Consider the following 13,027-nt stretch of genomic DNA (forward strand, 5'->3'; position numbering starts at 1 on the left):
CCTCCGCCATCCTTGAGCGGAGTCCCACCCGTGAGATGGTGCTCTGTGTGTGCGCGCGTTCTGTGCCGGTAACTCGAACTCTCCTCCTGCGTTGCTCCCCGCACCGGAGACAATTCACGTGAAATGGGGTGAGGTTTTAGTCCAGGGCTTTCACACTGCAGTGGGCCTTGGGCTGGCCCGCCCTCCACTGCGTCAAGTGACGGACACACCACCACTACCTGCGCCCATGTGACTTGCTGTTTATAAGCCAGGTTTATGTTTGAAGGCACAATGACTCTCTAGGCTGGGGGGAGGCGGGCGGAGTAAGGAACTTGAGCTGGGGGTGGGGGGGGGGATGAACTTGGGCTGGGGGCATAAGGAACTTGGGCTGGGGGCATGAACTTGGGTTGGGGGCATGAACTTGGGTTGGGGGGGTAAGGAACTTGGGTTGGGGCGGCGTAAGGAACTTGGGTTGGGGGGGCATGAACGTAGGCTGGGGGCATGAATGTGGGCTGGGGTTGTCAGGAACTTTTGGTGGAATAAGGGGCTCTGTCCTGTCTGGAGTCTGAAGTCAGAATGGCTCGAATTACACTTTGCAAAGTCACTCAGAACGTAGGCTGGGCGGTTCCAATGACACATTCCAGAGAAACTTCTGGGTGTGGCTTATCCTCCAAGACGAGTGATCATGGAGAGACAAGCAGAGCATTTTGCTAGTGCAAATAACCACGTCCATATATTTTCCTTCCTTCCCCAGGGCGACAGATTCCCCCCCCCTTCCCCCCCACGGAAACAGTGCAGCAATGGACCCCGCTGACCCTGGCGCGTCTACCTGTCACAGGTGGGAGAGAGGGGTCTGAAGAGGCGGCCTCCCGTTCCCTCAGCGGCCCTGGACCGGCCTCGGAGCTCGGCCTCGTCACCGCGGCAACCCGGCTGGAGGCGGCGTCGTCCTCGTTGGGCCTTCCTTCGGCAGCCTGGGCCTCCTGCTCAGGCGCCGGCCCCTCGGGGACCCCGTGGCGGCACAAGACTCGGGATTCCCCCGCCAACCGGAGCTGGAGCTCCGAGAGCCCCTCCGACGTCGGCTCCGTCTCGGCTGGGCTCCTTTTCGATCCGGGCCCCTCGCCGTCCCGGTGGCTCAGCGCGCTTCCTGCGGAGGCGGACTCTGCGGGGTCCCAGGCGGGTCCGTGTTCCGGCTCCCGCCCTGCACTGTCCCTGTGACGGTCAGTCGCTTCCGACAGATTCAAATAATAGTCCTCCGGCTCGTCGTCCTCTTCTGCTAAAAAGGTCTCGATTGTCTCAGTCCGGACCAGCCCCCTCGGCGCCGAGCTCCTCTCTCTAGTTCTATGGGCCGCGGCGCTCTCCGAGGGCCTCTTTCCCCCGGGGCCGTCGCTTCCCTCGCCCGAGCCGCTGACCGCGGGCTTCGGGGGGCTGCCGGATGGGAAGACCGCCGGGAAGCATGGAGCCTGAACGAGGGGAGTCCCGCCCGACAGGGTCGACTCCAGGGACATCTGCCGGGGGGTGCCCCAGTACAGGGAGCTGTCTGTCCGATCGTCGTCGTCGTCAGAGTGTTCCTGTGCGGTCTGGGGTTCCAAGAAATCGCTCTCCTCGCTGACACCTGTGGCCGGGCGGCAAAGCAAGGTCACCCCTCAGTATTCAGTCAGAGCGTAGGAAAGGAGAACAGGAACAGCAAATGGCCGAAAAAGCAAACCCATCACTCCAGTAATAGATTGACTCACCTACCCACCTTCTCACTGTACACCCAACCCCACTTACCCACCATCTCCCCATCTCCCCAACCCCACCTACCCACCTATCCCCATCTCCCCAACCCCACCTACCCACATCTCCCCAACCCCACCTACCCACATCTCCCCAACCCCACCTACCCCCATCTCCCCAACCCCACCTACCCCCATCTCCCCATCTCCCCAACCCCACCTACCCACCTATCCCCATCTCCCCAACCCCACCTACCCACATCTCCCCAACCCCACCTACCCCCATCTCCCCAACCCCACCTACCCACATCTCCCCATCTCCCCAACCCCACCTACCCCCAGCTCCCCAACCCCACATCTCCCCAACCCCACCTACCCACATCTCCCCAACCCCACCTACCCACATCTCCCCAACCCACATCTCCCCAACCCCACCGACCCACATCTCCCCAACCCCACCGACCCACATCTCCCCAACCCCACCTACCCCCATCTCCCCAACCCCACCTACCCACCTACCCATCTCCCCAACCCCACCTACCCACCATCTCCCAGTATCCCCAACCCCACCTACCCACCATCTTCCCATCTCCCCAACCCCACCTACCCACATCTCCCCAACCCCACCTACCCACATCTCCCCAACCCCACATACCCACATCTCCCCAACCCCACCTACCCACATCTCCCCAACCCCACCTACCCACATCTCCCCAACCCCACCTACCCACATCTCCCCAACCCCACCTACCCCCATCTCCCCAACCCCACCTACCCACATCTCCACAACCCCACCTACCCCCATCTCCCCAACCCCATCTACCCACATCTCCCCAACCCCACCTACCCACATCTCCCCAACCCCACCTACCCACATCTCCCCAACCCCACCTACCCACATCTCCCCAACCCCACCTACCCACATCTCCCCAACCCCACCTACCCACATCTCCCCAACCCCATCTACCCACATCTCCCCAACCCCACCTACCCACATCTCCCCAACCCCACCTACCCACATCTCCCCATCTCCCCAACCCCACCTACCCACATCTCCCCATCTCCCCAACCCCACCTACCCACCATCTTCCCATCTCCCCAACCCCACCTACCCCCATCTCCCCAACCCAACCTACCCCCATCTCCCCAACCCAACCTACCCCCATCTCCCAAACCCCACCATCTCCCCATATCCCCTAACCCCACCTTCTCCCCGAAGAATCTACAAAGGCTCAGTGAGTGGGCAAAAAATTAGCAGATGGACTATAATGTGGGAAAATGTGAGATTATCCACTTTGGTAGGAAAAATAAAAAAGCAAATTATTATTTAAATGGGGAGTGATTACAAAATGCTGTGGTACAGAGGGACCTGGGGGTTCTTGTGCACGAAACGCAAAAAGTTGGCCTGCAGGTACAGCAAGTGATAAGGAAGGCAAATGGAATGCTGGCCTTTATTGCAAGGGGATGGAGTATAAAAGTAGGGAAGTCCTGCTACAACTGTTGGTAGGACCACACCTGGAGTACTGCATATAGTATTGGCTTCCTCATTTAAGGAAGGATCTATTTGCATTGGAGGCTGTTCAGAGAAGGTTCACGGGGTTGATTCTGGGGATGAGGGGGTTGACTTATGAAGAAAGGTTGAGCAGGTTGGGTCTATACTCATTGGAGTTTAGAAGAATGAGAGGTGATCTTATTGAAACATATAAGATAATGAGGGGGCTTGACAGGGTAGATGCAGAGAGGATGTTTCCCCTCGTGGGGAATCTAGAACTGGGGGCATAATCTTAGAACAAGCCCATTTAAAACCAAAATGAGGAGGAAATTCTTCTCTCAGAGGGTCGTGGATCTTTGGAATTCTCTGCCCCAGAGAGCTGTGGAGGCTGGATCTTTGAATATATTTAAGGCAGAGATAGAGAGATTTTTGAGCGATAAGGGAGTGAAGGATTATGGGGAGCGGGCAGGGACGTGGAGCTGAGGCCAAGATCAGATCAGCCGTGATCTTATTGAATGGCGGAGCAGGCTCGAGGGGCCGAATGGCCGACTCCTGCTCCTATTTCTTATGTTCTTATATGCCCCAATCCCACCTTGTCACTGTGTCCCCTAGAATTTAGAAGGTTACGGGGTGACCTGATCGAAGTTTTCAGGATACTAAGGGGAACAGATAGGGTAGATAGAGATAAACTATTCCCGCTGGTTGGGGAGTCTAGGACTAGGGACAGAGTCTGAAAATGAGAACCAGACCTTTCAGGAGTGAAATTAGGAAACACTTCTACACACAAAGGTGGTAGAAGTTTGGAACTCTCTTCCGCAAACAGCAATTGATGCTCGGTCAATTGTTCATTTTAAACCGGAGATTAATAGCTTTTGTTAACCAAAGGTATTAAGGGATATAGGACAAAGGAAGGTATATGGAGTTAGGTCGCAGATCAGTCATGATCTCATTGAATGGCGGAACAGGCTCGAGGGGCTGAGTGACCTCCTCCTGTTCCGATGCTCCTATCCCTAATCTCACCTTCTCCCCATATCCCAATCCCTTCGCTCTGCAGAAGCTGGGCTGCTTGTCCCTTGACCGTTTACACCGTGAAATTTTATGTCCTTCCCAAGTAATTTAAAATTGACTATCATTGGACATCTCAAAGCACTTTGCAGCCAATGAAGTCGTTTTTTGGAGTGTAGTCACTGTTGTAATGTGGGAAACGCGGCAGCCAATTTGCGCACAGCAAGCTCCCACAAACAGCAACGTGATAATGACCAGATCATCTGTTTTTGTTATGTTGATTGAAAGATGAATATTGGCCCCAGGACACCGGGGATAACTCCCCTGCTCTTCTTCGAAATAGAGCCACGGGATATTTTACATCCACCTGAGAGAGCAGACGGGGCCTCGGTTTAATGTCTTATCTGAAAGACGGCACCTCCGACAGTGCGGCGCTCCCTCAGCACTGCGCTCCCTCAGCACTGCACTGGGAGTGTCAGCCTGGATTTTTGTGCTCAAGTCCCTGGAGTGGGATTTGAACCCACGACCTTCTGACTCAGAGGCAAGGGTGCTGCCCACTGAGCCACATCTAACACTTTATTCCATAATTCAAAAAGGAAACATCATTAAAACCAGGGAGCAGTCGCTCGGAAGCAATAGACACTGAAAAGGTCAATGCGCATGGCTTACCTTCTGTCGAGGAAGGGGTGGAATCTGGAGTGGTGGAGACAGTCGAGGCAGATTCCTCTAACGGAGAAAGCAAAGTGCGATCACATCAAATCGGCAAACAGTCCCCGCCCCACTCCCAGCTGTAACTGAGCACCAGACCCTACCTGGCCACATGCTCCCTCACCTGCACTGCAGTGACTCCACCCAGTACCCACCACACAGCTCCAGGGACACTCGGAACACAGCGAGCAGAGGCACAAACCTCAACTCCATACCTGTAGAGCCAATGGGTGGAACAAAAAGATAGACTACCATTTATACAGTGCCAGTGTTTGTGTGTGTGTGTGTGTGTGTGTGAGAGTTAGTTAGTCAGTATGTGAGTGAGAGAGTTAGTTGTGTGTGTGTGAGAGAGTTAGTCATTGTGTGTGTGTGTGGAGAGTTAGTCATTGTGCATGAGCGAGAGTCGTGTGTGTGTGTGTGTGAGAGAGTTAGTCACTTTGTGTGAGAGAGTAGTTGTGTGTATGTGTGAAAGTTAGTTGTTTGTATGTGTGAGAGTTAGTCATTGTGTGTGTGAGAGAGAGTTAGTCACTGTGTGTGTGTGTGTGTGTGTGTGTGTGAGAGAGTTAGTCATTGTGTGTGTGAGAGAGAGTTCGTCACTGTGTGTGTGAGAGAGAGTGTGTCATTGTGTGTGAGAGTCATTGTGTGTATGTGTGAGAGAGAGTTAGTTGTGTATGTGTGTGAGAGTTAGTCGTGTGTTGTAATATATAGCTCCACCGAGCAAAGATTGCATTACCTACTTACTATTGTGGTAATGCAGTCATTGCTGTAAATACAATAAAGGCATCAGGTGACAGGTCACCTGACAAGTTCCTGTGTTGACAGCCATCTTGTAAGGGTGTGTGTTGTGATGTTGTAGAGAATATACCACATTGGCGATGAAGGATCAGATTCCTGGGTACCCAAGCTGAAATTGTTGTTGTTGGATGATTCCAGCCAAACAACAGAGACAAGAGAGGTCCTTTGTGTTGCAGAACAACTCAAACACCAAGGTAAATTACAAGCACATATGGCTGAACTGAAGAGTCCAGATGGTCGCACCAATGGGAATACTAGGACACTTGGGTGAGTTTCAACGTGACCGAGAGACTTTCTGAGCGTATGTGGAGCCACTAGAAATACTTTTCACCGCAAATATCATCGAAGTCCCCAATTATGAAAACCGTAACCGGCTGGTTTTAGAAAAAAAATGGGCTATTTTCCTGACTGAAGCAGGCCCTGAGGTGTATGAAACCCTGAAAAATGTGCTTGTCCCCGTCAAGCCAAAGGACACATCACTTACAGAGATTCTAAGCAAGTTAGAACAGCACTACAGTCCTGAGCCCCTGGAAATTGCTGGAAGTTATCGTTTCAGAATACAAAATCAATTACCTGACGAGAGTATCAGTGAGTACATTGTAGATTAAAAAAGCTATCTAATCACTGTCATTTCAGAAACTTTCTGGACCGAGCATTGCGTGACCGCTTTGTTTGTGGGTAGAAAAATGGAACGATCAAAAGAAAGTTGTTGACAACCCCTAACTAGACTTCTGATTTAGCTTGTCAGACAGTTATGTCAATGGACAGGGCCGATCAATAATCCCCAGAATTTCGTACCATTTCCAGTCGTCAGACAACCGCGGTGAATCGCCTGCAGGTTAAAAGTAAAAGGCAATTGGGCCCCAAGGCCTCAGGAACTGGCCAAGGTACATTGAAGTCATGCTATCGGTGTCTGGGACAACACTTTGTTCAAAGTTGTCCATATGTGAAGGCAGAGTGTTTCTTCTTCAGGAAAACTGGGCATCCTGCAAAGGCATGCCGACTGAAGGGTAAACCAACTTTCCAGGCTCTAAGTAGAAATCCCCAGAGACTGCATAGCATGGAAGAAAAGCAAAACGACGAAGAGATACACATCATCAGGAGCACGAGGATATCTAACAGCGATTCGAAAAGTATCATCCAAGTTGCAGGATCCAAGATACCCATGGAAATCGACAATGGTGCATCCGTGAGTGTAGTACCGGAATCGCTATATCTCGTCAAATTGCGTGATTTCCCATTGGAGAAATCATAGAGCTGCGAGGCTACTCAGGAGAGCAAATTCCTGTGGTAGGCCATATCATCATACCGGTAAAATACAAGAGCTTGCCTCTCTTAGTAGTGGCAGGAGACAAGCCTGTCTGACTCGGTAGAAATTGGTTGGGATCACTGAAGCTGAATTGGAATTAGATCTTTTGTGTTGAAACGAGATTTGCATTGAAAGATGATGTCATCAAGAAGTATCCGAAGGTGTTCTGTGAAACGGGCAGTCCAATCCAAGGCTTCAAGGCGAGTGTCAGGGTACAGAAGAATGCGAGACCAGTTTACTGCAAGCCACGTCCCGTACCATATGCACTCAAGGAGCGAGTTGAGTAAGAACTCAAAAGACTAGAGACTGAGAACATTATCTCTAAGATAGATCTATGTAATTGGGCTACACCCATTGTTGTTGTACCCAAGTCAGATAGTAAGATAAGGTTGTGTGGTGATTATAAAGTAACCGTAAACCAGGTTCTAGAGGGTAATTTGCCCAATACATTGCCAACTGTAGATTTGTTCACAACACTTGACAGGTGGTCAGATCTTCTCAGAGTTGGATCTTACGAATGCCTACTTACAGCTTGAACTAGATGAGGAGTCCAAGTCATGCTTGACTATAAATACTCATCTCGGCCTATATCAATTTAATAGGCTACCGTTTGGAGTGTCTGCCGCCCCTGCCATATTCCAAGGGGTGATGAACCAAATTTTGCAAGACCTTGAAGGGGTCGTATGTTATTTGGATGACATACTCATTTCAACACCAAACAGGCAAATCCATAATAACGTATTGAATGAAGTGCTCAAACGGCTAGAGAAGCACAGAGTACGAGTGACTGCTCGCAAGTGTGAGTTATTTCAAAACTCAGTGGAGTACTTAGGGCACAGAGTAGACAAAGATGGTTTACATCCAACCAAGGGAAAGCTGGATGCAATTAGAAATACACCCACTCCCAAGAATGTCTCTGAACTTCGATCATTTTTGGGTCTTTTGAACTATTATGGGAAGTTCCTACCGAAATTGGCTACAGTGTTACATCCACTGAATGAGCTGCTGAAAAAACAGGTCCATTGGAAGTGGTTAGAAGACTGTGACACAGCATTCAAGGAGTGTAAAAGTCAGTTAGTAAAAAGCACAATGTTAGTTCACTATGACATATCTAAGGAGATCAAGTTAGCATGTGACATCTCTTCGTTGGGGCAGTAATCTCTCATGTACTACATAGTGGGGAGGAGAGACCAATTGCTTTTGCTTCATGCACTCTCAGTGCCAGTGAGAGTAATTAGGCGCAAATCGAAAGGGAAGCTTTGGCATTAATTTTTGGAGTCAAAAAGTTCCACAAATACTTGTATGGTCGTAAGTTTACCATTGTTACGAACCATAAGCCCATGTCAGCAATCCTCCATCCAAAGTGCCCAGTTCCAATATTAGCTGCAGCCCGAATGCAGAGATGGGCTTTGATTTTGTCAGCATATACATATGATATTGAATACAGACGATCAGCTGATCACAGTAATGCTGATGCTATGTCTAGATTGCCATCCCCATCACAAGTTACACCCGATAGGAAAGAAGTGTTCTATTTTTCATATATTGATCAACTATCAGTCACAGCTGAAGAGATTGGTAGAGCAACCAAATGTTACCAGTTATGTTAAAGGTGTGTGATTACGTCACAAATGGCTGGCCCAACCAGGTATCAGAGAAAGACATTCATCCATATTTCATTCGTAGGAATGAATTGTCAGTGGATAAAGATTGTATCATGTGGAGTGCAAGAGTGTTTATTCCAAATAAATTCAGGTCCAAATTATTAGGAGACCTTCATGACCAGCACCTGGGAATGTGCTTGACCAAGAGTTTTGCACGTAGTTACTTATGGTGGCCAGGTCTCGATAAAGATATAGAGTATATCTTTAGTCAGTGCACAACATGTCAATCGGTAAGCAAGTAACCACCATCAGTACCATTACAGCCATGGAAATGGCCTCCCAGGGTGTGGCAAAGGTTACATATAGATTTTGCTGAGCTGGAAGGACAACAATTGTTCATTGTGATTGATAGCCATTCGAAGTGGATAGAGGTGTTTCTGATGTGGAAAATAACAAGTAAAACATTTGCAAAAATTATTTTCTTCATATGGTCTCCCAGAAGAAATTGTGTCTGATAACAGACCACAATTTTGTTCAGAAGAATTTGCACAGTTCATGAGTAAAAATGGTGTGAAACATACCAAGGTTCCACCATACCACCCTGCTTCGAATGGTGCAGTAGAGCGCACAGTACAAATTGTAAAACGTGCCCTCATCAAACAAATGTTGGATCCCAATCCAAAGAAACAGCAGTTGTCGTTGGGACACAAACTGGCAAATTTTCTAATTACGTATTGTAATACTCCTCACACAACTACTGGTAGAACACCAGCAGACTTGTTTCTCAAACAGCAGCCACAAACTAGGTTCTTGTTGTTAAAGCCAAACTTGGCACAGTCTGTAGAAGAGAAACAATTAAGACAGAAAGAGAATCATGATAGAGGTGGAAGTGTGAAATTAAACCAGAAGGTGAGAGTGAAGAACCATCACGATAAATGGTTAAAGTGGTTACTAGGAAGAGTGGTGAAGATATATGGTCCTCGCACATATTTAGTCAAGATATTTGATCATGGACAGGTTAGGTTTGTTCACATTGATCATATTTTACCTACAGACGTGGAAGGACTCATCAGATAGTCTTGTTACAAGTACAGTACCAGTAGCATATCCCACATTAAATGTATCAGAAACAAGTCCACGAGAAAGTAAAAATTGAAATCTGAGTCCAAGTCAGGCAGACAAACAGTCTGAGGTTGTAGAGAGTTCAAATGTAAATCAAAGGCATCCCTTGGAAGAAAACTTTCCTCAGGATCAGCCTAGAATGAGTCTAAGTTCGACACCATGTTTGGAAAGTTCTGTTCGAGAGTGAAGGTATCCTCTTCAAAACAGAAAACAAGTGGTTAAGTTTGATTTGTAAATATGGCAAAATAAGTCCATATCTTTTGTTATGTATAACCATGCAAGTTATGTATGATGATTATTTGTTATAATTACTTTTTCATTAAGGAGGGAGAAGTGTAATATATAACTCCATCTAGTGGTCTACTGTGGTAATGCAGTCATTGCTGTAAATACAATAAAGGCATCACGTGACAGGTTACTTGACAAGTTCCTGTGTTAAGAGCCATCTTGTAAGGGTATGTTTGTGATGTTGTAGAGAATATACCAACTGTGTGTGTGTAAGAGACTTAGTCGTGCGTGTGTGTGAGAGAGAGAGACTTAGTCATGTATGTGTGTGTGAGAGTTAATCATTGTATGTGTGTGTGTGAGAATCAGTTTGTGTGAGAGTTAGTCAGTGTGTGTGTGAGAGTTAATCATTGTATGTGTGTGTGTGAGAATCAGTTTGTGTGAGAGTTAGTCAGTGTGTGTGTGAGTTAGTCAGTATGTATGAGTTAGTGTGTGTGTGTGTGAGAGTTATGAGTATATTTGTGAGATAGCATGTGTTTGTGTGCGCAAGAGAGTGTGTGTGTCCGAGAGTGTTTGTGAGAGAAAGTATGTGTGTGTGGTTCTGTGAGATAGTATATGTGTCTGAGAGAATGTGTGTGTGCGCGTGAGTGTATGTGCAAGAATGTGCATCTGTGAGATATTGTGTGTGAGAGAGAATGTGTGTGAGAGTGTGGGTGTATGAGATAATGTATGTGAGTGTGTGTATGAGTGAGCATGCATGTGAGAGAGTGCATGTGAGAGTGTGTGTGTCTGAGATTGTGTATGCATGAGAGAGCATGCGTGAGAGCGCAAGTGTGTGTGTGTATGTAAGAGTGTGTGCGCGAAAAAGTGTATGTGCGAGAGTGTGGGTGTGTGTGCGAGTGTGTGTGTGTGTGTGAGAGTGATTTGAGATTGTGTGTGAGTGAGATTGCGCGAATGTTAGTCAGTGCGTGTGCCTATGTGTGTGAGCATGTGTGAGTGAGTGAGAGTATGTGTGTTTGAGTGTATGTAAGTGTGAGCGTGTGAGTGCATGTGTGTGTGTGTGGGTGAGTGCGTGTGAGTGTGTGAGTGAGCCCGGTGAGGGTCCGGTCCGACTCCAGCAGTGTTGTAGAACAGCACACTGCAGAGAGCGGTCCCGGGGGGTGGGAGAGCAGCAAGGGTCAAAGGGGACCAGCAGCAAAACTGCCCGTTTAAATACACACACACATTTGCGGAGCATTTCTGATCTGTTCGGCTCGGACACTGAACGACAGAGAGAGAGGGAGGGAGACATCAGCAGGCCGCGGTAAACACTGTCCGCCTCCATTCATTCATTCGTTGCATGCAACCTCCCGCACTGTCAGAGCTGCCCCAACCCCACACGGCCTCTTTGTCCTGCTGAACAGACGCTCGCAGCTGGATTGGAAGTGAAGCGCCGCGCCGCTGCCCGCGGGGTGGGGCTCCTGTACGCTGGCTTCCTTGCATGCAATCTCCCCCTGTGTCGCCGACTGAAATGACAAAAGAAAATGGAGCCCAAACGTACTGCAGTGTGAAAAGCCCAACACCTGTCCCATCACCTGTCCCAAGCGGTGCAGGCCCATTCAGCTGGAGTCCTGGTACAGACGATCCTGAGGTGCGGGCTTAGCCGACTGAGTCATGACCATCGTTCGAGGGAGGGTGTGGGGGAGCGGAGAGGGGCGTTTGCTCCCTGCATTGTCTCACGTCACAGTGAACAGCTCTCACACCGAAGCTGCTTCTGACACACACACAACACACACACACATACAGCCAGCTCTCATGGGGGGGGGGGGGGGGAGAATGTTGCTGAATCACAGCCGTAAAGGGGAGGCTGGGGGAAGGGAGAGGGTTTAAGGGCAAGAGGACAAAAGAAGTGGCAGCGAAAGAAGTGGAAGTGGGGGGGGGGGTCCAAACGGAGAGAGGGAGGGGACGATGATTCCGCAACGGTGAAGGTAAAGAGCCAGAAATAGTCGATCAGCCATGATCTTGTTGAGTGGCGGAGCAGGCTCGAGGGGCTCGATGGCCTACTCCTGTTCCTAATTCTTATGTTCTCATAAAGGCAGGAGAGAGTGCGGGAGCTGGGAGGATGAGCGGAGAGAGATCCAGGCAGCATCTACGACACACCCCACCGCCCCCCCCCCCCTCCCCTCACTCCACCTCGGGAGCGCAGCAGGCCTGAAGGCCAGGAGAACTCTAGCGTCAGGCCGGAGGAGACAGACAATGGAGATTTGGTGTCAGTCGTGGCTCAGTGGGCAGCGCTCTCGCGTCTGGGGCAGAAGGTCGTGGGTTCGAGTCCCACTCCAGAGACTTTGAGCACATAAATCTAGGCTGACACCCTAACTGCAGTGCTGAGGGAGCGCCGCACTGTCGGAGGTGCAGTCTTTCGGGTGAGACGTTAAACCGAGGCCCCGTCTGCTCTCTCAGGTGCATGTAAAAGGTCCCACGGCCACTATTTCGAAGAAGAGCAGGGGAGTTCTCCCCGGTGTCCTGGACCAATATTTATCCCTCAATCGACATAACAAAAAAACCAGATTATCTGGATCATTATCACATTGCTGTGTGTGGGAGCTTGCTGTGCGCAAATTGGCTGCCGCTTTTCCCACATTACAACAGTGACTACACTCCAAAAGTACTTCCTTGGCTGTTGGGACGTCCGGTGGTCGTGAAAGGCGCTTTGCCCCAGTATTCAGTGTGTTGCTCAAAGCTCATCTGCCCCTGGGACCATTGGGATTGTTCTGTGTGTAAGACGTGCGGCTGAATAAGGAAACCTGGTTTGGCTTTCCATCACCGACAGGATTAGGGGACCTGCACAGAGCTTTCTCTGCTGGGTCATTCCCCTCCACCGCGCACCTCCCTCGGCAGGTGACGTAAACGGAGAATTGCCGATGGTGCAGGCCGCTTAGCGCCCGCCGGACCAGATTTCCCATTCCTCTTTGTCCCTCCATTCCTCCCCCAAAGCCGCGATTCCCATATTACAACAGTGACTATACTCCAAAAGTACTTCATTGGATGTAAAGCGCTTTGAGACGTCCGGTGGTCGTTAAAGGCGCTATGTAAA

At 49.7% G+C, this 13,027-nt stretch overlaps 1 long non-coding RNA gene across 1 annotated transcript; it reads right to left on the bottom strand.

Moving 5' to 3' along the window:
- Window positions 1-1,479: 1,479 nt before the first annotated feature.
- LOC139256796 (uncharacterized) lies at window positions 1,480-11,583 on the bottom strand. Its single transcript, XR_011592198.1, has 3 exons — window positions 11,495-11,583; window positions 4,861-4,917; window positions 1,480-1,591 (listed from the first exon to the last, which is right to left on the bottom strand). It is a non-coding gene; the product is annotated as an uncharacterized lncRNA (long non-coding RNA).
- Window positions 11,584-13,027: the final 1,444 nt, after the last annotated feature.

Source organism: Pristiophorus japonicus, unplaced genomic scaffold, assembly GCF_044704955.1.
Source record: "Pristiophorus japonicus isolate sPriJap1 unplaced genomic scaffold, sPriJap1.hap1 HAP1_SCAFFOLD_769, whole genome shotgun sequence".
Taxonomy (NCBI): domain Eukaryota; kingdom Metazoa; phylum Chordata; class Chondrichthyes; family Pristiophoridae; genus Pristiophorus; species Pristiophorus japonicus.